At 45.5% G+C, this 15,793-nt stretch overlaps 1 long non-coding RNA gene across 3 annotated transcripts in view; it reads left to right on the top strand.

The window, feature by feature from the left end:
* Positions 1-15,793, top strand: part of LOC144807688 (uncharacterized) — a 76,960-nt gene that overhangs the window by 60,696 nt on the left and 471 nt on the right. For all 3 annotated transcript variants that reach the window (XR_013606381.1, XR_013606380.1, XR_013606382.1), the window contains one exon: positions 15,589-15,757. This is a non-coding gene — a long non-coding RNA (uncharacterized LOC144807688). The remainder of the gene's footprint in view (positions 1-15,588; positions 15,758-15,793) is intronic.

The raw sequence follows: 15,793 nt of genomic DNA, 5'->3' as shown, positions 1-15,793 counted from the left end.
TCAGCAATATAGGAAATACTGAGGTTCACGTATTAATAATCCATTTGGTAAAAGTGGTTGTTTGTGGAGTCAGCACACTACTGTGTCTGTGATTGCTTTTTAATAAAGGCATTTTTAATGCACCCCATTTTACTTTCAGATTCACAAATGTCCCCTTGGGTTACTACCTCCTGTTACTGTTTTTCAGCCCACGTATGGTTTCAAAGCTTCATACATACCTTAAGGATGTATAACATATTCAGAAAGGACACTATTAACATTCCCCTTCCAAATTCTGAATTGTTAAATGGTCTTAGTACATTTCCAAAAGCGGTTTAGCATTTGCAAACTTTGTGAATTACTGAACCAGTGGATTTTTGAACAATAAAACCCTTGGTACATGAGGCAATTCTTCTCAATTCCCTCCAAATTAAGTTTGCTAATAATGTTAGTTGAATGATTACCTGTGCACATACCTATTTAGTGATAGTGTTGCTTCAGATCAAATAATAATCATCACACATAACTCTTACACAATACTTAAAGACAGAATTTCTGACATCCAGCTTTAATGTTTTGTTAAGTATATTTGCAAATGTTGTTACTTAAACAGGAAAGCATGTAAAGCGGTCTCTGGAAATAAATTAGATGTAATCATAATCTTTAGATACATTTTCTGAGTTTTAGGACCAAAGTGTGTCTTCTGGGTTTACTCTAAACCACTATAATAAACATATTCAATGCTTTTAGATTTGATCTGTTTGTACTGGTTTCTATTGGCGACAATAATCTAGATTTAGACCAAGGATCAATTCTATCCATGGCTTTTAAAATCTATTTATCATTGATCTCTTTTAGTGTTATCGCAAATAAAACTGTAATAGAACTGATCTGAGAGATGGACTTTCAAGTATTATGCCCAGTCAATTTATTGAACAAACTATGGAGTTAAAATCTGAATAGATTAGATCCACAAGCATTGCCTGACCACTGCATTTTACATCAATAGATTACTAATCAGCACATTTTCTCTAAGTACAATTCACTCATCTTCAGTTTTTCGTGGAGCTCGTGCTGGGTCTATTTGAGTTCTTTTAAAATGACATTTAAATGTCCAAAAGTTAATGAACTCTAGTTTCAAGCCTGGTCAAACCTTAATGAATGATATACCTAAAGACGCCCTTCTGTGCCTAAATTTTATTGTGCACCATGATTCAGAAATGGCATGTTTTTGCTTTCGGAGGTAACATTATAAACATATTTATTGTTGTTGCCATCTGAAACATTATCACTAATTGGGAAGATAACAACAAGTGGTCTTGTGATGCTTGCTGGAATGGGAACTGTTTAATCAAAAGGTGGATTGAATTCAAGTTTAGGTGACAATTTTACAAAAGTGTATGGATTTTGTATATATTTAAAATTGCTGATCTCCAAAAAGGCCTAAATCAATAAATTGAATGGAAATTCAAGTTTATCATTTGAATCCTATTGTTGGAAAAGATGTGATTTTGAACCCCATGAGGCGGTTCCTTTCCAGGAAGCATTCAGGTTGTAATCATGAGTCAAATAATGCTGAGGAGGTTAAAATATTCAAATTGAATTCAAATTACACATGAAATGTTCATTGTTCAATATATCTCTCTTAGTATTTTAATGTGAGGACTTTATTGCTTAAGGAAAATAATTAGTATTTGTTTTTCTATATGTAGGAAGCATTACATTAATGACATCAATGTATCCCAACTTCTTTCCTTTCCTGTTCTTTATGAACGTTTCCATTGTTGAACTTTAAAGATTGCCCGAAATTAAGAATTGTGCTCTACATAACTTTGCTGTGTTACAGTATGTTGATTATTATGTACTACTTTTGTCTCTTATGTGTATGGCAACTGATGTTTTGTTTTGCTTTAATAATCAGCTTATGTTTATTAGGTTTTATTATTCAATAAAATGTTTCAAACACAACAAATGGTAGTTCATATGTATTTACAACTGCAGCATTTTTATTGTATAGGCAGTTTTAAAGGGGCCAAAAATATGGTCTGTGGGTTGACGGAGGACCACATTGGCATCAGCTGGGAGAGGTTTGGGCAGGTGATTGGGGGTACATGTAAAGTTGGAAGTAGGGGGAACAACGCATGTACATTGTGTGGACTGTGACTCCTGGAGTTATTGTGAGGGATACCATGCTACCCTCTAAATGAATCCCCTAGTGATTATTATCAACAAACTTTATTCAGTTTTATAAAAGAAAACCATAAAAGTCATACATAAAATGATAAAACATCTTCCAAGTTACAGATTGCCAAATATAATATGTCCAAGTTAATCAGAACACAAGGTAAAAATTCATGAATTACAGTACAGAAGTTAATCGCAGCTTGACCTGAATCTAACAGCGAACCGTAAAAAGTAAAGCGTATGCAAAACAGTGTCATTAGAGAGCAGTTGTAAAAAGATAAAAGCTGGTCTCACCCGCCTAAAACGCGCTTTTTTGAGAATGGGAATAATAAATAACTTTCTAGGGACAGCATAAAAAATACAAAACATTAACAAAGGGTATCATGTCCTGAGGAGACTCACCGTTGCAGCTGCAGGGCATGAGACACAGGCCTCTGTGGAGGACGCGAGGGTGTGCCATGAGGTAATAGAAGAGGTTGAGCCAAAACCGGGTCAATAGAAAACGATCATGGATGCTTTTAAGCCCTAGAAGTTAAGGTTCTGTGGTTGGTACAGTTTTTAACAAAATGTACTTACGCAGACTAGGCTTACACAGCTCATTTCCCTCTCTATCACAGCAGCTCATTCTTTAAAAAACACTCTTTGACCAGAGAAAGATCCCTCTTACATATGCTCTCAGAGTTAGCAAATAGTTCCTACCTACCCTGGAGAGGCCAACTCTTATGTAGTGGAGCCATCGGATGCTTGAGACATCGTCAAGTGAAAGGCCTTCCCGTAGGACGTCTTTGCTAAGTGTATTTTCTTAATTAGCCCAAATATTAAGCCACAATGCCAAGGGACGGAAAACCAGTACATCTGAGAGGAAAGACATCCGCAACTCTTTGTGCACGACATAAAATGGGGTGCTTTGTGGGACAGAAAGGGCCCATCGCAGGAAAGAGTTTTGTGCACTTTGCACTGCCCCTGCACTAATGTGGCCCCATATCTCACTTCCATAACTAACCTTTGAGATATATTTGTCTTCATATGTCTTCAAAAGAGCCCCTATTGGCTTCTCTCCCACTCTGCTGGCAAAGTTAAAAACAGCTGCAAAAGCTTTCACTAGATCCCATTTCTTCCAAGTATGCAAAGGGCACCAACTCAAGGAATCGTCAAACACAACTCCCAAATAGGAGAAATCATTGGTCTTCGGTATTGACGAAAGTCCAAATTTAAACGTGAACTGCTTAGCTTTTACGAAGTCCCACCTGCATAATGAACGACTTGGAATGATTAAACGAAAGGTCCAAGTCCTTCATAAAAAGGGCAAAAGAATTCAGAACAAGTTGTAGGCACCAAGCTGTCCTCACCCAAGGACTGCGTCGTCTGCGTATAGGAGGACTGGCAGGCTACGCTTGCCTACCTGGGGACAATCAGCATTTGTGGCCAGAAGGGTCTTCTCTAAGGAATTAATATATAGGTTAAAAAGAAAGGATGCTAAAATGCACCCCTCTCTTGATGTCAAGCTGACTGAAAGTTTATATTTCCAAGAGTAAAGGTTTGATTTTTAAGGGAAATATGTTTCGTAAACATTGCAGCTGTGATTGGTATCCTGGTAAAGAGAAGCTGGAAGTCATGAAGCCTTACCCTTACTTGGACAAAATATCTTCTGATACCCGGAATGAAAGTGAGCACATATTAATTAAACAACTCCTCGTTGCGTAGGTGGGTTAGAGGCTTATTACAATGTCCATAGGTACTTTCTACATTTATCACCTGTATATCGAGCAAAGTCTCTTATTCTCTGTTGTACGCTGTAGAATGCATAGATATTTCAAAATGCTACTTTTTAAATAAAATAGAATGACAATTTTAAGGAAAATATGTAATTTGAATACACTTCTGGCAGTACCAGCACTTAGACTAGAATTCAGGATAATGAATGGTTTTGTGTAAGGCCTGGCAGCGGTAGTGCGATGGGGGCACCGGCTGCAGATGAACAAAGAAAACATAATTAGATATCTTTCACATACAGAAAGTTTTGATATGAAAAAAGAAAAGTGTGCATTCTATAGAAATTTTAAATATGCAACAGATATGTTTGAGTCAAATTAGGAAACTCTTATCTCATGGTCAGTTTATCAGCCAAAACTATTTTTAAAGACATCCTTGGGTGCCCTTAGTTTAACTTTGGATTCTTAATTTTGTACAAATAAGGGAACATTTGATGTAATAATTTCATCCTTTTCTGTGACAAAGCCTCAAAAATATCTCTGGACTACAAAAGACAAAAAAGCACAAAGCAGCAGACAAAGGTCAAGCACATTAAATACCACCACTTTCATATATTTTACACAAGTGCAACTGCTCCCGGCATCCGCTGCTGGGGGGTGTCAGTTATAGAGAAAGTCCACAAGAAAGGAAGGTGCCCTCTGATTGAAGTCAGCCAGGAGACATACGTTATCCAAAATTCTTCTCTTTATTAACGTATATGTGCCTTTTCTGTACGGTTGGTTTGGAGTAATAACCCTGGGTGGCTCTGGGATAACTACTTCTATTATTGGTGTTTGGTCACTGGAGAGGTCAGTTATAGAAGCCCCTGAGATTTGTAAGATACTCGGGTCAGTCGGTGCAATTTCTAGATTTGGGGTCAGGGACAGTCGTCTCTCGGTCCGCTCTATTTTAGTTGCCACCGCTCCTAGAGACTTTTCTAGCATCCTGTCAATAGAGGTAGGTTTACTATTTGGTTTGGACAAGACCGGGCCTGTTTCTTCTCAAAGCATGCTCATCTCCCCATTCTGAAATATTTTTAAGATTAGACTCTCTTGTTAGTTATTAGGTTTAAATTTTAGGTGGACGCAAGAGGTTCCTCTTGAAAGCACCACTATGGTGCTCTATATGCACTATCTAAGACAAGCAGGGTAGGCACATACAACATTCTTCAGTGTTCTCAGTCGGGAGTCAATTGTGATACACACTGTGCCAATAAAAGAAAGGACAATTTCAAAAGTTTAGCAAGCTGGAGGACATAGCCACAGTACCTTAAATATGGGTCCCAGGGATTAGGGGTTGGAGAGCAGGCCCAGCCCAGCCTGCTCTGGCCTCGGACGGCCCCGCCCTTGGTCCAAGTTTCGCCCAGCGCGCTCCCGCGCGCGTCCCTTTGGTGCGAGAGCCCTACTCTGAATTTCAAGCGCCTCCTGACACTTGCTGATTGCATCACAGACTGGCGCCACAGGGGAAATGCTGGGGATTGTGGTCCCCCCAGACTTCGCTGAGTGTTGGCGTGCAGCAGGAAAGACAGCTGGGACAGGGGAACAAAGGTAAACGTTGCGGTCTGTCTAGACCGTTTAGTGGACGTGTTGCCGTGTCCTCAGAATAGCGTTGGCGGAGCCAATGCAGGGCTTTCAAGGCAGGGGAGATGTGGTCTAGCGGTTTGATATACAAGAGTAGTCTGGCAGCCGAGTTCTGAATCTGTTGTAGTCTTTTCATGGTCGTTAAAGGTGATCCGTGGTAGAGGCTATTGGCGTATTCGAGTTTGGACAAAACAAGGGAGATGGTAGCTTGGACCTTGTGTGGAAATCTCAAATGGGGAAGATTTGTAGCAGAGTTGTTATAGTAACAAAGCTTGATCTTGCTAGTTTGTCCACTTGGGCATTCATCGATAGCTTGGAGTCCATGGTCAAACCAAGGTTTCTTACTTCCTTCGATACTTTAACTCCTTCCGTGCTCGTCATGAGGCACGGTTGAGCTGTGCTCATGACGAGCTGAGCTCGCCATGACCATTGGAACGTTCCCACACGGGGATAATTTCCCCGCTGTGCTGATCGTTCCAAAACGGGTGTGGTCATGACGAGCTCCACTCGTCATGAGCACAGCGACGCCGTGCAACGTGACGAGCTGAGCTCATCACAAGCACGGCAGCACCGCGTGCTGCCCTCCTCCCCCCGCACAGCAGGTGAAAACACCCCGCAGCGAAGGGGTTAAGCAATTCAATTCAATTCAAATAGTGCTTTATTCGAGTGATTACTCATAAAAGCAGAATATACACAGAATTTTTAAAACAGAATTAAATTTACAGTCAAGAACAATGACACTGCACTAGTGAATTCATAAAGACACATAATTTTAAAATTTCTCACAATGCTCATTGAATAGTTAAAAAGAGATAATTGCAGTTTAAAAAGATTTAAAAAAAGCAATGATGGCAATAATCGTAAAGACAATTAATACAGACAAAGAATAGTTAAATAACTAGCAATCTCTATCTAAATGCAAAACATACAATAATAACAAAGTCATAAAAACAAGTTTTGCAGGCAGAGAATAGTTAACCAACTAGCAGTCTCCATTACAGACAGAGAATAGTTAAACAACTAGCAGTCTCCATTACAGACAGAGAAAAGTTAAACAACTAGCAGTCTCCATTACAGAGAATAGTTAAACAACTAGCAGTCTCTATTATAGACAGAGAATAGTTAAACAACTAGCAGTCTCCATTGCAGACAGAGAATAGTTAAACAACTAGCAGTCTCCATTACAGACAGAGAATAGTTAAACAACTAGCAGTCTCCATTACAGACAGAGAATAGTTAAACAACTAGCAGTCTCCATTACAGACAGAGAATAGTTAACCAACTAGCAGTGTCCATTACAGACAGAGAATAGTTAAACAACTAGCAGTCTCCATTACAGACAGAGAATAGTTAACCAACTAGCAGTCTCCATTACAGACAGAGAATAGTTAAACAACTAGCAGTCTCTATCTACATACAAAACATTAATAATTTTGAGAAGCAATATAAACAAGATCTTTAAAAACACGTTTTGCTAGCAGAGAATAGTTAATTAACTAACAGTGTTTGCCTTATCGCCCATGCCCAACCTGTAAATTTAGCTATAGCTAATACTATCCATGTAGATGAACTTGAACATATAATACGAAGCGCAACAGAACTGCATGTAGTCCCAAGGTTCCTGCACATGGGTGCTAACCATACACGCCTTGGAGTACAATAGGCTTTACAAGAAAACAGGAAATGACCAAGTGTTTCCTTACCCATGCCACAGGCTGGGCACACGGCACTCTACTAAAGAAACCAACGGCGGACCCCACCGAACTCAAGAACTACCGCCCCATCTCGCTCCTCCCGTTTCCAGCCAAAGTCATCGAGAAGACCGTCAACAAGCAACTGGCAGCCTTCCTCGAGACGACTGGATCCCTCGACCCATCTCAGTCAGGCTTCCGGGCCAACCACAGCACCGAGACCGCCCTCATCGCTGCCACCGACGACATCCGAACCCTGCTGGACAACGGAGAAACAGCGGGCCTCATCCTACTGGACCTCTCCGCGGCATTCGACACTGTCTGCCACCGCACCCTAGTGCAGCGCCTCAGCAACGTCGGAATCGAGGAGAAAGCACTGGAATGGATCACCTCCTTCCTCGCCGGAAGGACACAGAGAGTCCGCCTGCCCCCATTCAGATCAGAAGCCACGGAAGTCATCTGCGGCGTTCCCCAAGGCTCCTCGCTCAGCCCCACCCTCTTCAACGTCTACATGAGCCCCCTTGCAGCCATCGCACGCCAACACAACCTGAACATCATCTCCTACGCCGATGACACCCAGCTGATCCTCTCCCTGACCAATGACCCCGCCACCGCCAGAGCCAACCTACACGAAGGGATGAAAGACGTGGCTGAGTGGATGACGACCAGCCGCCTGAAACTGAACACAGACAAGACGGAAGTCCTCATCCTGGGCTCCTCACCCTCCGCCTGGGACGACTCCTGGTGGCCCCCCGCCCTGGGCAACGCACCCAAACCGACAGACCACGCACGCAACCTGGGCTTCATCCTGGACTCCTCCCTCTCCATGACCAGACAAGTCAACGCCACCTCCTCGTCCTGTTTCAACATCCTGCGCATGCTACGTAAGATCTTCCGGTGGATCCCCACCGAGACCAGGAAGACGGTCACCCAGGCCCTCGTCACCAGCCGACTGGACTACGGCAATGCCCTCTACGCCGGAACCACCGCCAAGCTCCAGAAAAGACTCCAGCGGATCCAGAACGCCTCGGCGAGACTCATCCTCGACGTCCCCAGACGAAGCCACATCTCCAGACACCTGAGAGACCTGCACTGGCTCCCGATCAACAAAAGAATCACCTTCCGGCTCCTCACCCACGCACACAAAGCCCTACACAACCAAGGCCCGACCTACCTCAACAGCCGCCTCAACTTCTACGCTCCCAAACGCCATCTCCGCTCGACCAATCATGCCCTCGCAGCCGTCCCCCGCATCCGCAGAGCGACAACAGGAGGAAGGTCCTTCTCCCACCTGGCCGCCAAGACTTGGAACTCCCTCCCGACCGACCTACGCCTGACCCAAGACCACCTCTCCTTCAGGAAGAAGCTCAAGACCTGGCTGTTCGAGCAGTAGCGGACCCCCCCCCCCCCCATAGCGCCTTGAGACCCTCCGGGTGAGTAGTGCGCGGTATAAATGCCTATGATTGATATGATTGATTGAACCGTTTTTAGTCACCTAATTCATACTTTTGTTGTAGGATCGTGAAGGACACAAGTGCCTGTCGCCTCACACATCGCCCGGCCGCTCTAAGCTAATCAATCCCCATTTTTGAAGCCCTGCAATCCTCCCGCTGCACTTACGAGATCACCATCATACAGTGGAGTAATTTCAGTCAGCTTACCTTCTCCGCCTAAACACCTGGTAGCCTCTTTCCACACCTTTACCAATGTTTAGGTATGAGTAGTTAGGGTGCACTCATACTTTTTTCGATACAGCACCGGGGTGGGGTAACCTTTCTTGCCCATGGCCAATCTATCTACCCGGTAAGAACGATCCTCACAGTCCGCAACAACCCAGTTGTTGACTGCCACCAGCTGCGTGACCCAGTAATACTTGTGAATGCTCCGGACCGCCAGTCCACCTTAATAAACTCCCCTCTGCAACTTACTCAGTGTGACGTGCCACCATCCCACAACAGGAGGCGAAGTTCTCAGACTATCTTTTGAAAAAAAATGTCTGGTGGGATCTTAAAGGACATTTTTTGCACAATGTACAGGAGACCCTGGAGGGTCATCACTTTAAATAGGGCCACCCAGCCCAGTAAGGAGAGCGGGAGCGCCCGCAAGTGTGGGGCATCCCAGCGAAGATCTAATTACGGGAGTATGTTCCTGCCTGTGCTCTCTTGTAATGAACACAACCAAATATTTAAAGCTATGTAGTGCCACCCTAACTGTGCACCTAGAGTGCAGCCGCAGGGTCCCTGCCACCAGCAGGAATATTAAGGACTTCTTCCAGTTAATATTATATCCTGAATAATCTCCAAGTATGTGAAAAATGTGTAGGATTCGTTCACTCGAGAAGGCTGGCTACGTGTCATATAACAAAACGTCCTGAGTAGACGGAGATTCTCACATCCCACTCCTGATCAACTGGAATACCCCATATGAGAGGTCCTGGTGAACCCAAACATGTGTGAAGATCATAGGAGACAAGGAACATCCCTGTCGGATGGCAAAGACTCGGTAGACTGTATTATTGACACGCATGCACGCTAGAGGGGCCACATACAAAAGCTTAACAGCAGCGCCATTGTTTCAGCAAAGGAATCCCCTATTGCATATGGTACTCCATTAAGGTGTCGGAGATTTAAGCGCGTTCCCTGGTGTGGCATAAAGCTCGATTGATCAGGATGAACCACTGTTGCAATACTGTCCGCAGGCAGATCGCCAGGGCGTTCGCAAGGACCTTAGTCTCAATATTAAGCAGGGAGATAGGCCTATAAGACCCACACTCAGTTGCTGGTTCGTCCTTTTTAGGGCTCGGGCCTACCGTCCCACTGGCCTAAGAGTCCTTTTCTCAGGGCTTCCGAAAACGTACCTAACGAATTCCAGGCTGCTCGTGGTTTTTTGTGTTTTTTTATGCTACGTGCATTGCTATTGGCCTTTGTGTGCGTGTGCTTTAGAAACACAACACGCAATAGGCCATAGGCGGTCGAGTAGCTCCGCCTATGGCCTATTGGTGTCTGTTACGCGCATCAGAAGGCCATATATCTTCAATTATCTCAGCCTTCACGGCGGAGATAATTCAAGACATATGGTGGCAGTGGCGCGCGCGCATGCACCACTCGCCGGCGGTTTACGATTATGTTTCTTTCTTTTTTTTTTTGCGGCTTCTGTTTTTTGTTGCGAGTTGCTCTCGTATCGGGCATACTAATATCTGTTATGAGATCAAGTAGGCAGGGGTGCTGAGAGATAGACTTGTATATTATATTTAAATTATATTTAAAACTTTTAATTGAGAGACTGGATACATTTCATGCCCATGATTTATGTCAGCAAATTGGGCCGCTTAGCTGTCTATGAACTGAATAACAAGAGCACTTGGAGCCGGCGCTTGCTTTCCAGCTGGAGTTGGCAAACTGCAAAAATTCCAAATATGTATTTAGAGCACGGAGCTCTCCGTGTCAGCCTCTTCTCTGTGTCTACGCTGGGCTTAGGCAGGGTCAGTCTGCTCCCAGGGCATGGTTCTTGCGACACAGAGGGGCGCTGGGCTGGGGCAGGGTCAGTCAGCTTCTAGGGCATGGTTCTTGCAGACACAGAGGGGCGCTGGGCTGGGGCAGGGTCAGAAAGTGTTGAGGGCAGAGAGTGTTGAGTGCAGAGAGTGTTGAGGGCAGAGTCTTGAGGGCAGAGTCTTGAGGGCAGAGTGTTGAGGGCAGCGTGTTGAGGGCAGCATGTTGAGGGCAGCGTGTTGAGGGCGCTCAGAGTGTGTGTGAGGGCAGAGTATTTAGGGCAGAGTGTTAAGGGCATAGTGTTGAGGGCAGAGTGTTGAGGGCGTGCAGAGGGCAGCGTGTTAAGGGCGTGCAGAGTGCAGCGTGTTGAGGGCATGCAGAGGGCAGCATGTTGAGGGCGTGCAGAGGGCAGCGTGTTGATGGCATGCAGAGGGCAGAGTGTTGAGGGCGTGCAGAGGGCAGAGTGTTGAGGGCGTGCAGAGGGCAGAGTGTTGAGGGCAGAGTGTTGAGGGCAGAGTGTTGAGGGCAGAGTGTTGAGGGCAGAGTGTTGAGGGCAGAGTGTTGAGGGCAGCGTATTGAGGGCATCATGTTGAGGGCTGCATGTTGAGGGCAGCGTGTTGAGGGCCGCATGTTAAGGGCGTGCAGAGTGTGTGTGAGTGCAGCGTGTTGAGGGCAGCGTGTTGAGGGCGTGCAGAGTGTGTGTGAGGGCAGAGTGTTGAGGGCGTGCAGAGGGCAGCGTGTTGAGGGCATGCAGAGGGCAGCATGTTGAGGGCGCGCAGAGGGCAGCGTGTTGAGGGCGTGCAGAGGGCAGAGTGTTGAGGGCGTGCAGAGGGCAGGGTGTTGAGGGCATGCAGAGGGCAGAGTATTGAGGGCAGCATGTTGACGGCAGCGTGTTGAGGGCAGCGTGTTGAGGGCAGCGTGTTAAGGGTGTGCAGAGTGTGTGTGAGTGCAGAGTGTTGAGGGCAGCGTGTTGAGGGCAGCTTGTTGAGGGCAGCGTGTTGAGGGCAGCGTGTTGAGGGCAGCGTGTTGAGGGCAGCATGTTGAGGGCGTGAAGAGTGTGTGTGAGTGCAGAGTGTTGAGGGCGTGCAGAGGGCAGAGTGTTGAGGGCTTGCAGAAGGGAGCGTGTTGAGGGCAGCGTGTTGAGGACAGCGTGTTGAGGGCAGCGTGTTGAGGGCAGCATGTTGAGGGCAGCGTGTTGAGGGCAGCGTGTTGAGGGCAGCGTGTTGAGGGCAGTGTGTGAGTGAGTGCGGCAGAGTGGGAGTGAGTGCGGCAGAGTGTGAGTGAGTGCAACATGCCACCATTTTTTTTTTTAAGTTTCAAAAACCTTTATTTCACATCACATAGAATACACAGCTGTGAATCCACAACCCGGAGGCCGGCAGCGCTACATAGCAACATATCAGTAGCACGATATTAATCCATACCTGCGTGAAACATATCCAATCATTTTAGAAAACACTTTCTTTATGTCCTTGGAAACCAAATCAACAGTACCCTAACTCAACTTCCTGCCATGGCCCCAAACTGTATAATAACGATGTACGACATCTCACAGTGCCCAACCCATGGAACTCGTTTTTTGTCAGTCATGAGGATCGGGAGGTCCCAACCTCCACTTGTATGGACACTGTGAAGTTGCCCATCGCTTGTCGCAAAAACTTTCTTGAACGCAATTAAACTCCCATGACACCCCACCCATCCCCCTCCCCTATTCACAACTTCCTCTTACCCTCCCCCCCCCCCCTGCCTAGATTAGAACCCTTCCCAATGTGGTCAGTGTGCTCTACAGTTTGATTCTCTAGAAACAAGCAAAAACAGTGATATCGGGTCTGTGCAATCAGCTCCTCAAATCGGGTGACCAGGTTACATGCATACACTCCATAACACATGGCTAAAAGACATTGCCATTTACAATGCCATTAGCTCTAACTCAAATAAATCCGAGACCTATTGCATTTTTACTGCTTGTTGGGATGACCGCCACCTCAGACCTTCTTTGGTGCTCTGGGCGACACCCTTATTTACAGGCAGTCTGAAACCTACTCTGGAGGTATTCCCTGATTTTATCCATCATGCTTTTATATAATTCTAACGGGAGCTCATCAGGCCCCGTCGCTTGCCCTGTTTTCAAGGTTCTTATTGTCTTATTTATTTAGTCTACTGTCAGGTCTTGGTCTAGTGCGTCTCGATCCTCATTCGTTAGCATTGACAGGGTCAGGTCTTTCAGGAAGTCTCTCCCAGTATTTCTGTCCGCTTGTTGTCAGTGTCCTCAAGGATCCAGTTCCGTCCTTTGTCTTGTCTCTCTAACCATGCAAGCAACTCATTGGCTTTATCACCGACATCATATAGACAATGCTGGGTAGTCAGCACATGAGTGCCAGCTATTTTCCATTACTGCTCTTAATGTGTGCTGCTTCAGTTGATGGTGTAATGGGAGAGAAATTGATTCCCTACTTGCCAACCGAACCTCCAGGAAAGCACATTCCTTGTCCTGAGCCTCGCACTTCAATTTACGTTCCTTCGACATTCTCCCAATCAAGGCTTGTGTCTGGCCTCGAATCACTGCCTTAAATTCACCCTATAGCATGCAAGCTGATTCAACAGGCTGCCCGTTCTCCTTAAAATAGAATTCTGCTCTATCTCTCATACAAGCTTTGAACGTCTTGTCTTTTAAATATCACGGATCAACCCTTGGGGGTAGGATGAAGTCCATAACCGGACCATCCAGTTGCACCTCCACCAGCGAATGGTCTGAGATTCCCCCTGCTATGTGCTTAGCAGCTCTAAAATCAACTTTATGGACAGTCTGGGTGAAAGGATGGTGCAGGCATGCCAGACTACCATGTGCTGTAGACAGGTGTGTCCGGTTCTGATACCCTCTTCCCCTCTAGGGGAATTTAGGAGTATCATGAATATAGTATAGGTGCAGTTCTGTCACTCCAGTCACCCCAATGCGTATATGCTCTGTCGTAAGTGCCTTATCCTTCCACAGGATGAGTCAGTCTTGTATGGGTCTCTTTCCTGTTTCCCGGCACTTGAATGGCACGCCCGAACACTCGAGAGAGCAGTGACCCACCAGCAGGCTTTTGTGGAGAGCTTTTGTCCTGGATGTAAGGCTGCATACAGTAGGGCACCCACTCTGTCTTTTCTTTGCCTTTGCCTGAAAATCAGCAGTCCCAAGGTAGCAGTCACACCTGGCCTGTCGGTAAGTGCAAGCCCTCTGGAGGCCTGACTGTCAGCAATTGAGCCCACACTGTGGCCGGCTGGACCACAGGCGTAAGCTCAGACCGGGTGTTTGACACTGGCGTAGTTGTAGTCCCTCATGGGCCTCTGACACAGAGTAGTCAGAAATTCAGCAGCTAAAGGCCCAACACATGCTCTCCAGGAAGCCAGTAGATTTAGACCCTGTTGTGTTAGGAATTTGGCAAATGCAACCTTGAATGGGCCTGTTGGCAGCACACAATCGTCCAACTGGGCCTCAACAATCACTTTGTCGTAGAGTTTTATTTTTTGGCTTGAACTGTTGGGAGAGTCTTGGCGGGGCTGGGGGGGGGAGGAGTCCCTCAGACTAGCTGGTCCTGCTGGATGGCTTTCCGGCCTGCCCTACAGATAACGAGGATATGTCGAACCTTGCCTCTTCCAGGACAGCCTTGTCCTCCCTTCCCTTTCTTACCAGACAGCCAGGCTTCTAGGCAGACTGACTTCTAGGCTCTTCAGGACAGGTACACAGCTTCTCCATTAAGTAATTCAGCCTGCAGGTGATGTCCCTTCAACTTAGATAAACTGTCAGGCTGACACCATCCCTGGTGTCACAGCAGGCACCTGAATACTTTGTAGAGCATTTTATTCCTTGGTAACAGAGGACTTTGAACTAGGGTATAAAAAGGATAGATGGTCCCACTTGTATACACAACTGGCAGGCAGGAGATGCGGTTTACTCTGTCGCACTCTCACATTGCATTTATGCTACGCACACCAACACCCTAAACATGCACTTGATGTTATCGCAAAATCTGGGCACAGGTATAGAAATGGAACATTACATGGGTGTGTCAGTAGGAAGCCACTACACTGACCATGATGCAAAGATCTCATCAGGCTATTGATCCTTACAACAGGGTGCATTGCCACCACCGCTCTATCTGGTAAACCCATGACAGTCCTCTAGCTTAAATAAGGGCACACTTGGTGTGACCCTCAAGGTCACAGGACCGGTCCAAGACCTCTCATAGTCCCTTGTTAGAAGTTGCACAATACTGGGGTGGCAGAAAAATTCAGTCTAATTTTCCTGTCTGGAAAAAAATGGTGTCCTGTTTTTCTGCACCCGGTACATCCAGGTGCCGAAAAACCTAACAAAGGATAATCAGATGGAATAAAATGAACACATGAAAGTACGCCTGAATTTCATTGCCCTTGATTCATACTCTGGACTATAGTTGAGGGATATGTCTAGGCATAGTCCTCGCAATACACAATAGATTTGCGTGCGGCAGAGGCCAAACTCAAAAGTCAGGATACCAGATACAAGTAGGTGGTAACTCAGGGCAGGGGAAAATGCCTGTTGTCCGTGGAGGAGTCATTCCCTTCCCAGAAATATGCATTACAAATTAATTAATAGTGTATATGTTTTTAATATCTGTTTGGTGCCAGTCCATATGACTTTCATATCTGCCTTTGGGATTCTATGTTGCAACTCCATAGGGTACATGTATCCTTTGTGAGCTTAATAAAATGTTGAAAATTCTATAAATCCTCACTCCTACATCCAAGTACTCTCAGGCTACCATTCTACACTCTGCTCTGTCTGAAAAACAGCTCAACATTTTCAAAATTCTGCAACTCTGCATTGATATGGCTTGTAAATTATATTTTTGGAAATTTTCATGTATTAACTATTTAATTTTAATACTATAGGTGATTGAAATTACTGACGAAGAAAGCAAGATTTAGCACCAGGCAACTGAAGTCAGTGCCATAAGAAGGATTATTTTGAAAAACTGAAGGTCATCCTGCCTTCTACGTTTAAACAATTTCCAAAATCTAGGTGTGGCGAGGAAGTGGGAGCTGAGTAAAGTACTATACTGTAAGTGATATCTCTAATTTAGTATTTCATTAACCC

Source organism: Lissotriton helveticus, chromosome 1_2 (assembly GCF_964261635.1).
Source record: "Lissotriton helveticus chromosome 1_2, aLisHel1.1, whole genome shotgun sequence".
Taxonomy (NCBI): domain Eukaryota; kingdom Metazoa; phylum Chordata; class Amphibia; order Caudata; family Salamandridae; genus Lissotriton; species Lissotriton helveticus.
This window is presented reverse-complemented; position numbering and strand designations above follow the sequence as displayed.